Consider the following 14,387-nt stretch of genomic DNA (forward strand, 5'->3'; position numbering starts at 1 on the left):
ACGTGACTTTACCGAAAAAAACCAAGAATGTGGGTGTCATCCTCTGCACGCTCGATCGATGATGAGCCGATAGAAGACGCACCGCCACCTCCGATGAGAGAGACGCTCTTCGAAAGCGCGTGCGTGCGTAGACTACAGCCGCCGCCTTAAAGAAAAAAAACGATTCTAGATTTGAAGCTTTCGTGACTGCAAGGATTCATACTCTTAAGTTTTTTTCGGTAAAGTCACGTAGGTAAAAAATTTAAATTAATAAAAGTAAAATAAAAATAAAATAAAAATCACGACGTTTCGGAGGCAACACAAGTTTCCGTCTTCAGGTGGAACCGTCACAGCAACGACAGCTGTATCAAGTAAGAGAAATTCCAAAAACCCAATAATATGATTCCTTGCAGTCACGAAAGCTTCAAATCTAGAATGACACCCACGCCGGACACGAACGCCCCACGCGTCTGATCGCAGAAGTTGGTGGCGTTGTTCGGAGCTCGGATTCACGCGATTTCTGGCGCGGAGATTTTTGTCGTCGTTTCAGCTGTGGGGGGGGGGGGGGGTTGCGGGGGTATTAGATTGATGGGAAAAAAACGATTCTAGATTTGAAGCTTTCGTGACTGCAAGGAGTCATACGTTTTTCGGTAAAGTCACGTAGGTGAAAATTTTAATTAAAATTACTTTTATTATTTTTAATTTCATTTTTTACCTACGTGACTTTACCGAAAAAACTTTAAATTAAAATTACTTTTATTATTTTTAATTTCATTTTTTACCTACGCGACTTTACCGAATGAAAAAACCGATGTTTAACATATTTATGAAATCTCTGATACATATATTGAAAAAGACCTTTTTATATATTGTATTTAAATATATATAAAGCATACATTATATATTTAAATATTAAAATGCATTATATACTTATATATAGTCATTTTATATATTATTCATCTGAAATTTCTATGAAAAATACGGAAATACTCTGGTTATATATTAGCTATTATTATTTAAATAAATATTGAAAATTATATTCTTCTTTTTATTACACATATATTTATACTATTTGGTTCTTTCGGCAAAGTCACGTGGGTATAAAATATAATTATATTTTTTTCCGCCTGAGGACGACCACTCGTGTTGCGATCGAAACGTCGTATTTTATTTTCTACCCACGTGGCTTTACCGTAAGAACCAAAGAGTATGGATTCCTGCAGTCACGAAAGCTACAAATCAATATTTTCTATTTATTATATAATATATTTATTATGTATATGAAAAATAATATATTACGTTTTTAAAAAAATATAGTTCATTTCAAAGTATATTTATATATTTATCTCGTTTTATTGGTTCAGTTCAAGGGTCAAGAGAGACGGGAGGTGCGGTTCCTTAGAACAGAGCCTTGGCGGAAAGAGTGACAATTACTGTGAAGTCCCCGGCACAGAGAGCGAAAGAGAGCGAGGGAGAGAGCGAGGGAGAGAGCGAGGGAGGGAGAAGATAAGATTTAAAAAAATGAAAGAAATAAAATGAAAAGGAAGAAAATATATTTTTTTTAAAGAAGAAAAAAAACAAAATAAAAATAAAAAAAGAGAGAGAGGGAGCGAAAGAGAGCGAGGGAGAGAGCGAGGGAGAGAGAAGATAAGATTTTTAAAAATGAAAGAAAAAGGAAGAAAATATTTTTTTTAAAAAGAAGGAAAAAAACAACGTAAAAAATAAAGAGAGTGAGCGAAAAAGAGAGCGTGAGAGAAGAGAAAAAAAGATAGTAATAAAATAAATAAATAAAAGGAATACGTTTTTTTAAAAGAACAAAAAACTCAAAATAAAAACAAAATTCAAAAAGAATAAAATAAAGAAATAAAAATAAAGAGAGAGGGAGCGAGTGAGAGAGAGAGAGAGCACAGGACCTTGCACTGCACGCACCTCTGGGCATGTTTGGACCAAAGTGCTTGTGATGAATTTTTCATGATTGCGTTGTAATGATTCCAGCGGGTACGGTTGTGGCAACGAGATATATATAGTTATTTATTATCGCTCTCTCCTCGCCAAAAGTTTGCCTCTCCTCCCCCTCCATCTCTCTCTCTCTCTTTCCTCTCTCCTTGTGTCCTACTCTCCCCACTTCTGCTAATGAATCATATTATCATTGACCTCTCCGCCCTCTCTTCTCGCCGAAGATTTGCCTCTCATACCCATCCATCTCCCCCCCCACCCCCCTCTCTCTTTCCTAGTCTCTTACCCTCCCCACTGCTATTGATGAATATTACTGCTGTTATGAGAATCATATTTGTGATTATCCCGCTTGTCGGTGACTAACCCAGAAGACAAACCACATCAGAGGCCGCTCCCCCTTAGGTCGACTCAGCCTTAAACATGACAGAGGGGTGCTGTGGAGGATTCCTGCTCTGATATTCCAGCAGGGAAGCGACGATCAGAAGCGGAAGCTTCACACACACACACGTACACACACACACGTACACACACACACGTACACACACACGTATACACACACACACACGTATACACACACACACACGTACACACACACACGTACACACACACACGTGCACACACACACGCGTACACACACACACGTACACACACACACGTACACACACACACTTGCACACACACACACGTACACACACACACACGTACGCGCACACACGTACACACACACGTACACACATACACGTGCACACACACACACGTACACACACACGTACACACACACACGTACACACACACACGTACACACACACACACACGTGCACACACACACACGTGCACACACACGCACTTACGCACACACACGCACGTACGCACACACACGTACACACAACAACAACAACAACCGCCATTCGCCACTAAGTGGCGGTGACGTCACCACGACGCTTGTGCCAGGCCATGTGCACCCTGAGGCCACGTGAAGTGTCGAACGCCCGCTGACAGGAGGTCACGGGGCAGACCCAGCAGGTGCCACGGGTCGACTGACCGAGATGACCGAGATGACTGGCTGATGCACCACCTGTGCCCCCTACTGTGCCAACTTGCTGTGCTTTAGCCACCCGGCGCTCCGCTCGTTGTTGTGAGCGTCGCTCCTCCGCCCTCCGTTGTTGTTGGAGGGCGACTGCCTCCAACTGCCCAGTAGCGTCCTTCACGAGCCTCCTCCACTGAGGCCGATCTTGACACCGCTGGTACCAGTCATCGGCAAGTCCACTCAGCTCCACGTCCTCCTGTACCACATCACTCCATCTCTTCTCTAGCCCGTGCCGCGCCCGTTTAGCCCCCTCGATCCGGCCGAACAAAAGCTGTTTAGGCACACGTGCACACACACACATACACACACACACACGTGCACACACACGTGCACACACACGCACGTGCACACACACGCACGTACGCACACACACGCACGTACACAAAGATAAAAACAAAGATCATATAGCCTCAACAGACTGTAGGGGCAAGTGTTATCAAGCACCTATGAAGGCCGGAACGGTACACGAACGAGGGGTGGGTGGCCAGCACCACGCCCGACCGCCTTTGTCTCCCCAGTGGCGATGTTTATACACCGCACCAGGTGTCGGTGGTGGTGGTGGTGGCGGTGGTGGTGGCGGTGATGGCTGTAGTGGTGGCTGTTGTGGTGATGGCTGTAGTGGTGGTGGTAGTGGTGGCGGTGGCGGTGGTGGCGGTGGTGGTGGCGGTGATGGCTGTAGTGGTGGTGGTGGCGGTGGTTGCGGTGGCGGTGATGGCTGTAGTGGTGGCGGTGGTGGCGGTGGTGGTGGTGGCGGTGGTTGCGGTGGCGGTGATGGCTGTAGTGGTGGTGGTGGCGGCGGCGCTTTAAATACCACGGAGCTCATTTCATGGGCAGTTTCCGCTCTCGAGGCGCGCGCTGCGCACGGGGCTTGAAATGAGTCCCTGGGAAAAGGCGGCGGGGGGGGGGGCTTGGAGGTAAATCATCGCGCGGGCGGGCGGGGCGGGGTGCGTGGGGGGCGCGTGGGGGATTGGGGTGCGTGGGAGTTTGGGGTGCGTGGGGCCCGTCCGTGCAGGGGCCTCGCCGCAGGGGATTGCGCCGCCGTGAGTCCGCGGGCTGCGGGAAGAAGGCGAGCCTCGCTCCCCTGCACGCTTGTAGCGGAGGGACATTCGGTTCAACGTTGTCCCACCGGTCATGGTTATTGAGGACGAGCAGCTGCCGCCGCTATTGTTGCTGCGTTGCCAAAACCAAACGTTTCCCAAAGTTGTCGGCCTCCGCTCGCGATCTTTAGTACGTTTTTACGCAGCGTTGGAACAAAATAAAGGTCAAATTCGCACCCATCACTCGCACCCCCTATGAAAGAGATAGATATTTGGCCACGTTGGCGAGATGTTAACTACCTCGCCTGGTGTACAGGAGGGCGTGGGTTCGATCCCGACCATAACGATACCTGTTGTGTATTTGGAGTTTGCGTGTCTCTCTCTTATCATCATCACGGTGGCTAGGAGATGTTAACTACCTCGCCTGGTATACAGGAGGTTGTGGGTTAGATCCCGACTCTGACGCCTGCTGTGTATTTTGAGTTTGCGTGTCTCTCTCATCATCATCATCACGGTGGCTAGGAGATGTTAACTACCTCGCCTGGTATACAGGAGGGCGTGGGTTCGATCCCGACCATAACGATGCCTGCTGCTGTATATTTGGAGTTTGCGTGTCTCTCTCTCTCGCCACGAAGTCGTGTGGACTTCTCTTCGGGTTTTCCCCTTCATATTTAGAATCAACATCACCACGCGTTTCGAGGATTTAGCTGCTGCTGTGAATGTCCACGTGGTGGTGGTGATGATAAGCCCACTTCGTTGAGCTATAATTTGTGATAGGCAGGTCGCTACTGGTAGAATACAAAAAAAAGACAGTTTATTTTATAGGCTAGTTTAAATAGTTTCCATCCTCGGCGCGAAAATTAAATAAAGCGTGTGAAAAAAAATAACAATAAATAAATTGGCTTCGCTTTACGATGTTAAAATTCGCAACCCATTCTCATCCCAATGAAAAACAATCAAACGGAGCCTCGCAGCAAGCAAGCGCGCCGGCGTGGACACACATTCCTCCGTGCGATTAACCAGAATCGGAGAATCTGAATCTTCAAAGATGTCCAAGGGAGGGAAGGTGGGGGGTGGGGTCAGCGAAGTTACGAGCTCCAAACCTCCTCCCCCTCCCGTCGCGTTCGCTTCGGATTTCGCCGTTCCAGTTCAAAATCGCCGTCGGCCAAACACCAGCTCTGTAAAATCTCAAATCGTCGTCAGCGGCGCAACATCGCGCGGCCGATAACGAGAAGCGATAAAGACGAACGGGATCTCGCGTCTTGCTTTGTCAAAAGCTCGCTGGACCACCGCGTTCCAACGCAGTCCGCACGCCGTGTCGGTCACGTGTGGTTTGTTTTGACCATACTTCACCGCGCTTTGTCAGCGCCGGTTGGGGAAGAAATGGGACCGTATTGGATGTCACTCGTCACTAATGTGCGACTTGGCTTGGGAATCGACCTCGGGTCACAATAAGGGGTGAGGGTTGGGCAGAGCGGTGATCACTCAACGCGTCTTGATTTTGAGCTTAGAATACCAAGGTGTTTTCCCTTTGATGCCAGACTGTGTTACCACTACGCGGCTAACATTACATCCATAACAAAGGGTACATCGCCTTGTGCGTGTCGTAGGTCGGCATGCGTGAGCGTAGGTCGGCATGTGTGTGCGTGTGTAGGAGTGTTTGTGTGTGCGTGTGTAGGAGTGTTTGTGTGTGCGTGTGTAGGAGTGTTTGCGTGTGCGTGTGTAGGAGTGTTTGCGTGTGCGTGTGTAGGAGTGTTTGTGTGTGCGTGTGTAGGAGTGTTTGTGTGTGCGTGTGTAGGAGTGTTTGTGTGTGCGTGTGTAGGAGTGTTTGTGTGTGCGTGTGTAGGAGTATTTGTGTGTGCGTGTGTAGGAGTGTTTGTGTGTGCGTGTGTAGGAGTGTTTGTGTGTGCGTGTGTAGGAGTGTTTATGTGTGCGTGTGTAGGAGTGTTTGTGTGTGCGTGTGTAGGAGTGTTTGTGTAGGGAGGTATTTGTGTAGGTCTGTACGCGCGTCAGTGGGGAGCGGCAGTGTCGTGGTTAACGCGCTACGCTACGAACCTGGCGATCAGGGTTCGATTCCCGCTTACGGCCCACACCGGTGACGATTATTTGAATCGGTCCTGGGCCTCCCCTAGGTCGGCTCAGCCTCAAATGAGTGCATGGTGTGGTGTGTAACCATCTTCACTAGGGAGACAAAGGCGGTCGGGCGTGGTGCTGGCCACCCAACCTTTCGTGTGCTGTGACGGCGTTCATAGGTGCTCGCTAACAGCACTTACCCCAGCAGTCTGTTAAGGCTATACGGGGGATCTTTATCTTTGTTTAGGCCTGTGTAAGTGAATGTCTGTCTTTCCTGGTGCGTTTGTGTGCAGCCGTGAGTGGGGAGCGGTGGTGCAGTGGTTAGTGCACTGCCCTACAAACCCTGCCACCCGAGTTCGATTCCCGCATACAGCCTACATCGGTGACATTTCATCTGAACCAGTCCTGGGCCTCCCCGAGGTCACGTGGTCTCCTGGACTTCTGTGAAAAAAGCGCTTTATAGCTCATCGGATTCCTCCAGCATACAGACACATTTTGATTGTGTGCTGCGCCAAACTGTATCGCTACGACATCATTTATGGCGACAATTGTTGTCGCCATAACGCGGCACGATTCAGGAACGCATCCACCGTACTCGCGCGTTAAACGAGGACTTGCCGCAATTACCTTCAGACGCTACCGTGCAGTGCCTGGGGTAGGTGTGGCGACGAAGACGGTGAGGATGGGCTGGTGAGGAGGGTGAGGGGGGAAGGCTGGAGAGGGGCTAGGGAGTGTCTGTGGTGGGGGGGGGGGATTAGCCTCCAGCCGTCCACTATCTCAACTCTATCTGCACAGGCACACAGATGCGCAAGGGAGCAACTTAAGGGGGGGAGGGATGATGGTTGTGGTGGTGGTGGGGGTTGGATCTTCGCGCGGATTAAACATTCATGCGATAATGCACGGCACCCATTCAGGCACAGCACGGAATGTCAGAATATTTATTTATTACTGGGCGAGGAATCCGATGCGCTATAAAGCTTTCTCTTTATTTATTTTTCCACGTGCCGTGGGGGGCACGTGCTCAGAAGGTCACAACAACAACAGACACAACAAAACAAACACGATTGGAGTGCAAAATATAAGGAGGGTGAACGAATCACGGTGGTGGAAATTCCACAACCACTGCGCCATGCATGAGCGACGCCGCAATTGCGTGATGTTATCGCCCTCACCTGGTGTGCAGGAGGTCGTGGGCTCGTTTCCGACCCGGTGACGATGCCCGCTTTATATTTAGGAGTATTTGAATGTTCTCTCCGTTGAGATTACTCGGCTGTTAGAGATTTTCTGGGAAAGTGCTTATGGCTCAGTGGGCTTTACCTTGTTGAATAAGGGGGTGGGTGATCCGGAAGGCGCTCGTCCGCCTTTGTCTCCCTCGTGGCGATGTTTACACACCGAACCAGGTACTCTTTTGAGGCTGAGTCGACCTAGGGGAGGCCCAGGGCCGTTGTTGGCAGTGAGCGGGAATTGAACTCGGGTCGCTGGGTTCGTAGCGCAGCGTGCTAACCACTACACACCCATACACACACAATCACACACACACACTCCCATATACCCACAATCACACACCCATATACACACACACACACAGACACACCCATACACACCCATACACACACAATCACACACATACCCATATACACACAATCACACATACACCCATACACACACACCCATATACACACAATCAATCACACACACACACTCATGCACACACACACATACACAGATACACACACACACACCCATACACACACACACACCCATACACACACCCATACACACACTCCTATACACACACACCCATACACACACAATCACACACAAACACACACACACACCCGTGCACACACAATCACACACACCCATACACACACAATCACACACACACACTCCACACACAGAACGCCACACCACGTCCTTCACTACGCCCTGTGCATTCCTCGCCCTCCCGCCGCAACAAAAGCGATGAATCCTGCTCAAAGTTGCTCGGCGTTCACGAATGCGTGCCCGTGAAATTAACTAATTTTTTTCCGTGCGCGTCAACAATGCATCGATCAGCTCCCCGGGTCGGGGTGCGCGGAGCATTTCACGCTTTGCTGCGCTCCGAACATCGGCACGTCTGTGGAAAAAAAATTTAACTTTTTAGTTCATCGGATTCCTCCAGGATTAATATATATCATGATTCTGAACCCCGGGGGGGGGGGGGCTCCCAAGTTCGGTTCACGGCCACAAAACACCGGTGACGATTGTCTGAACCGGTCTTGGGCCTCCCCTAGGTCGGCTCGGCATCAAAACGGAGTACCTCGTGGGGTGTGTCAAAAATAAATATCGCCACTTAGGGAGACAAAGGCGGCCGGGGTAGGGGGGGGGTCCTAGCCAAACCAGCGCCTCGTGTGCCACAGTGCCGGCCTTCATAGGTGCCACTCCGCTAACACAGCTCTTGCCCCAACAGTCTGTTACAGGCTATACGGGGAATGCGGGAATCTTTGTCTTTGTCTTGTGCCTGCGCGCGCGTGCGAGAGACTTTGTGCTCGCGATTCTGAACGGCGGTGGGGGTGGTTGTGGGGGGGTGGTGGGGGGTGGTGGGGGGTGGTGGGGGGTGGTGGGGGGTGGGGTGGTGGTGGGGGGGTGGTCTGGGGGGTGGTGGTGGGGGGTGGTGGGGGGTGGGGTGGTGGTGGGGGGGTGGTCTGGGGGGTGGGGGGTGGGGGGTGGTGTGGGGTGGTGGTGGTGGGGGGTGGGGGTGGTGGTGGGGAGTGGTGGTGGTGGGGAGTGGTGGTGGGTGGTGGTGGTGGGGAGTGGTGGTGGTGGGGGGGTGGACGCATTTTCTTTATCCGATGGCCAATCGCGTTCTGGACCGACGCCAACGACGGCGCGCGATCCGCTCGGCACCGCCACCGCCTTCGTTCCAAAGAGACGAGGAGGCATGGGGAGAGAGGGGGGGGGCTATCGAGAGAGGGGGGGGCATCGAGTGAGAGGCTAGGCGGTCTGCAGGCAGGCAGGCAGGCTAGGTAGACAGGCAGGGAAGGCAGTCTGGGCAGGCAGGCAGGCAGGCTAGGTAGACAGGCAGGGAAGGCAGTCTGGGCAGGCAGGCAGGCAGGCTAGGTAGACAGGCAGGGAAGGCAGTCTGGGCAGGCAGGCAGGCAGGTAGCCTAGGTAGGCAGGCAGTTTACATGTTCTTTAATACGTACAAAGAACCTCCGTACAGCCTTAACAGAGTCTTGGGGCAAGTGCGGTCACCTATGAAGGCCGGCACGGCACACGAGGGGGTGGATGGCCGGCACCACGCCACCCGGCCGCCTTTGTCTCTCTCGTGGCGATGTTTCCTTCAAACGGCACCAGGTTACTCATTTGAGGCTGAGTCGACCTAGTAGGGGAGGCCCAGGGCCGGTGTTGTCAACAAGAGCTTCATAGTTCATCGGATTGCTCCACTATCAATATTCTCATTGTGAACTCGGGTCCCTTGCGGGCTCGTTGCGCGGCGCGTTAACCGCTGCGCCACCGCTCCCCATTCCAACATACGGACACACACACCACACACACACACCACACACACCACACACACACCACACACACACCACACACATCACACACACACCACACACACACACACACCACACACACCACACACACACCACACACACCACACACACACACCACACACATCACACACACACACCACACACACACCACACACACCATCGACACACACACCCCACACACACCACACAAACACACCACACACACATACACACACACCACACACACACACCACACACACACACCACACACATATACACACACCACACACATATACACACACCACACACATACACACTCCACACACACCACACATACCATAGACACACACACCACACACACACACCACACACACATACACACACCACACACACATACACACACACACCACACACACACACCACACACACACCACACACACACACACCACATACTCACACACACGGCGCACAGAAGCAATTATGCACGGTGATATTGCCGGCCCTCTCCCGTCTCATCTCTCTCGGAGGCAAAACGCTGCAAGCACCAACTCATTCATCCTCGCCATACCCCGCCCCCAGCCCGTCTCTCTCTCCCTCTCTGTCACTCCTCTCCCTTCCTCCTCGCTCTCCGTGTCTTTTTGTGTCTCGCTCTGTGTGTCCCTCACCCCTGGCACAAGGTCTATACCGAGAGAGAGAGAGACAGAGACACAGAGAGAGAGAGACACACAGAGAGAGAGACACAGAGAGAGAGACACAGAGAGACACAGAGAGACAGAGAGGCAGAGAGAGACAGAGAGACACAAAGAGACAGAGAGACACACAGAGAGAGAGAGACACACAGAGAGAGAGACACAGAGAGAGAGAGAGAGACAGAGAGGCACATAGAGACAGAGAGAGACAGAGAGACACAAAGAGAGAGAGAGACAGAGACACAGAGAGACAGGTAGAGAAACAGAGAGACACATAAAGACAGAGAGACACGTAGAGACAGAGAGACACAGAGACAGAGAGACACAGAGACAGAGAGAGACACATAGAGAGACACATAGAGAGACACAGAGAGAGACACACACAGAGAGAGACACACAGAGAGAGACACACACAGAGAGAGAGACACACAGAGAGAGAGAGACACACAAACAGAGAGACACAGAGACAGATAGAGAGACAGAGACACAGAGACACATAGAGACAGAGACACAGAGACAGAGACACAGAGACACAGAGACAGAGACACAGAGACAGAGACACGGAGACACATAGAGACAGAGACACAGAGACAGAGACACAGAGAGAGAGACGAAGAGAGACAAAGACACACCAAGGAGATCGACTTATCACCAATTTGACTTTGACCTTTTCTCCCCCCGCCCCAACGAAGTTGCGGCACGACACCGCACGGGCCTCATGTAAATCTCCGCCTTCACCTGGAGGAATCCCGTAAATCCCTCCGCGCGCTTTTATCAGTTAATGAGATGCCCGCGAATTACGGCGCCAGGCCACTTGGTGTCCGTGGTGGTCACGAGGGGAGAGCGCCTAGCCGGCGAATCTCCGTGTGGCACCACCAGAGGCGGTTTCGCGTAACTAAAACCATGAACTAATTTATCTTCTCGGTTCTTTCGGTGAAGTCACGTAGAAGGGAAATAATAAAATGATAAAAATAAAACATAATAAAATAATTCTCACGACGTTTCGGCCACAACGCAAGCAGCCGTCCTCAGGTGAAGAACAGGTCTGTCGGAAAGACAGCGTCTGAATGTACCTGGGGTAAACATTTTTTTTAAATAGTTTATATTTCGATTTAAAGCTTTCGTGACTGCAGGGATTCATCTTCTTGGTTCTTTCGGTAATGTTCAGACGCTGTCTCCCTTCTACGTGACTTTACCGAAAGAACCAAGAAGATGAATCCCTGCAGTCACTAAAGCTTTAAATCGAAATATAAACTATTTAAAAAAAATTACCCCAGGTAAGGCCCCACTTGAGGTGATACTTAGCTTTTTTTAAAATCAGAAACGACTTGGCTGTCACAAATGGTCGCTCAACGAAGTGGGCTCATATCATCATCGTCGTCGTCGTCCTCGTGTGTAAATTCATCGCAGCAGCCACTTACTCTGGAACGCGTGGTGTCTAGACGTGTTGAGGTCGGAGGGGGTGGAAGACCGGAGGATCCAGAGAAAAATCCACGCGACCACAGAGAGAGACACGCAAACTCCAAATACACAGCAGCAGGCGTCAGGGTCTGGATCGAACTCACGATCTCCTGCATACCAGGCGAGGTAGTTAACATATCCTAGCCACCGTGATGATGATGACGAGAGAGACACGCAAACTTAAAATATACAGCAGGCGTCAGGGTCTGGATCGAACCCACGCCCTCCTGCACACCAGGCGAGGTAGTTAACATCTTCTAGCCACCATGATGATGATAAGAGAGAGAGACACGCAAACTCCAAATACACAGCAGGCGTCGGGGTCTGGATCGAACCCACGACCTCCTGCACACCAGGCGAGGTAGTTAACATAAATGACGTCGTCACTTAATGACCAAGCGCTTCAGCATCAGCAGCAGCAGAAGTGGTGTTGGAGAGCGACCCAAGTTGTTCAACGTCGTGCCGAATGGTTCCGTGGTGTTGTTCCCGGCCAGATGCTCTCCATGGGAGCTCCTGTCTCTCTCTCTCTATCGACTGATAGTGGCATTGAGAGAGTGAGAGAAATTGATAGAGAGAGCGAGATACTTTGACTTTTAAACCACTTTTATTGCTGCCAAGCAGCAATATCACTGGAGCCGATTTCGATACAAAAACCCCACGTGCAAAAACAACAGCGTCACGTGTGTGCACGTCACAAACAAGAGCATGACCCGCGTGGCCACGTGACCCCGCACGCGCCACGCCCATAAAACAAACGGCACGTGGTCGCGCACGTGGTCGCGCCCGACGGATGAGCGCGTTAGGAGGTTAAACAAAGAACGCAGAGGGCTTGACCCCCCCCCCCACGCACGCGTCATCGGTACGTGAGCTGTACGCGTGCGCTCTAACCGGAGCCGTGCATTGAGCAGACGACTGAACACTGGCACTGCCAGAGCAGCCGTCTGTGTCGCCTTGCAGCATCTTTTTATTTTGCTGGTCTTGCACGCTGCCATCGTCGCTTGGGCACAGGCGGAGTTTGCGAGATTGTGGCGCTCGTTAGCCAGGTAAGGCACCTCGTGTCTATGAGCCGCTGGAAGCGCAAGTCCCGGTGGGGCAGATCCTCACTGGCACCGCGGAAAGCGCACAAGTCTGGTGCCCCTGGGGAAATTCGGCTGAGAGTGAGATCACGTGAGGGAGTGAGAGCGTGAGTGAGAACGAGAGAGAGTGAGAGAGGGTGAGAGAGAGTGAGAGAGCTCCCTTATAGTGGAGGCCTCTTCCGCCAACAGCGGCGCGACATGAGCAATTGCAGAGCTGTACCTTTTTTATTTATGTAAGATTTTTGTTTAAATACGTGAAAGAATATAATTAAGATTTCTTTTGTAATATCTTTTTATTATAAAATTCTACTTTTTTAACGTGAAAAATATAATCTGGATTAAATAGAATTTTTAACGGGTTAATATTGGATTTTTTTCGGCAATAAGACATTTAATGATGAAAAAATATTTTAAAAAATGCGTTAGAAATTAGGATTTTTTTTTGTAATAAAAAAATATATTTCACGTGACAAAAATATAACATCGAAAAAATATTATTTTAAATGCGTGAAAATGTGGATTTTTTTTTCGTGATAAAGCAAATGAACGAGGAAAATGTTTTTTTAATTTTTTTATTTTTTAATGAACGCACAAATCCTATGGGTAGACGATTACCTTTGTTGAGCAGCATGCGGCAGCCCGCCGAGACCGGAAGAGTCCTCGTCGCCTGAGATTTGGGTTCAGAATACAAAACGTCAAACCGGCGGCTACAGCACCCCCCGACTCGCTGATCCTTCGCCGCTGCTCAGCGCAGACGAGGAGCGGGGGACGCGGTGATGAAACGTACGGGGGGGGGGGTGGAGGGTGGTGGGGTGCGTGGAGCGAGACGCGAGAGATGGCAAACCGCGTGTGAAAGATATCAACGATGACAACGAGGACACGATGGTTAGAGGTGGCTGATGGGCTGGGATATTGATGCGTTGGGACATCGATGATGACGATGGTGACGATGTGGTGATGGTGACGACGATGATGATGATGGTGACGATGATGATGGTGACGACAATGGTGATGGTGATGACGATGATGATGGTGATGATAGTGATGACAATGATGATGACGATGGTGACGACGATGATGATGGTGATGATGATGGTGACGATGATGATGACGATGATGACGACGACGATGATGATGACGATGACGACGACGATGACGACGACGACGATGACGACGATGATAGGCCAAGCGTCCTGCACTGCACGGACACCGCACAGAGAGAGAGAGGAGTCACTCCGCTGCGCTATGCAGGCCACTTCATGTGCTCTGTCTCTCTGTGAGGTCACCCCTTGTAACCCCAGGGAGAGGGGGGGAGGGGTCATCTCCGTGGCCCCCGGGGTCACCGGGTCACGACTCGATTTATCGATCGCGGATGACCTCACAGGAATCGATCACCGCATGGCACTAATGCAACGGGGGGGAGGGGGGGGGTTCATCACCTTCGTGGGGCGACAGAGTCGGCACTCTGGCTCGCTGGTCAGGTTGTTCACTCACCTTCAAGTGACGCTCTG

At 50.8% G+C, this 14,387-nt stretch overlaps 1 protein-coding gene across 1 annotated transcript in view; it reads left to right on the top strand.

Annotated features, from left to right (window-relative positions):
• Positions 1-14,387, top strand: part of LOC144950867 (semaphorin-6A-like) — a 144,812-nt gene that overhangs the window by 27,124 nt on the left and 103,301 nt on the right.

The sequence above is a fragment of the Lampetra fluviatilis genome, chromosome 59 (assembly GCF_964198595.1).
Source record: "Lampetra fluviatilis chromosome 59, kcLamFluv1.1, whole genome shotgun sequence".
In the NCBI taxonomy this organism is placed as follows: domain Eukaryota; kingdom Metazoa; phylum Chordata; class Hyperoartia; order Petromyzontiformes; family Petromyzontidae; genus Lampetra; species Lampetra fluviatilis.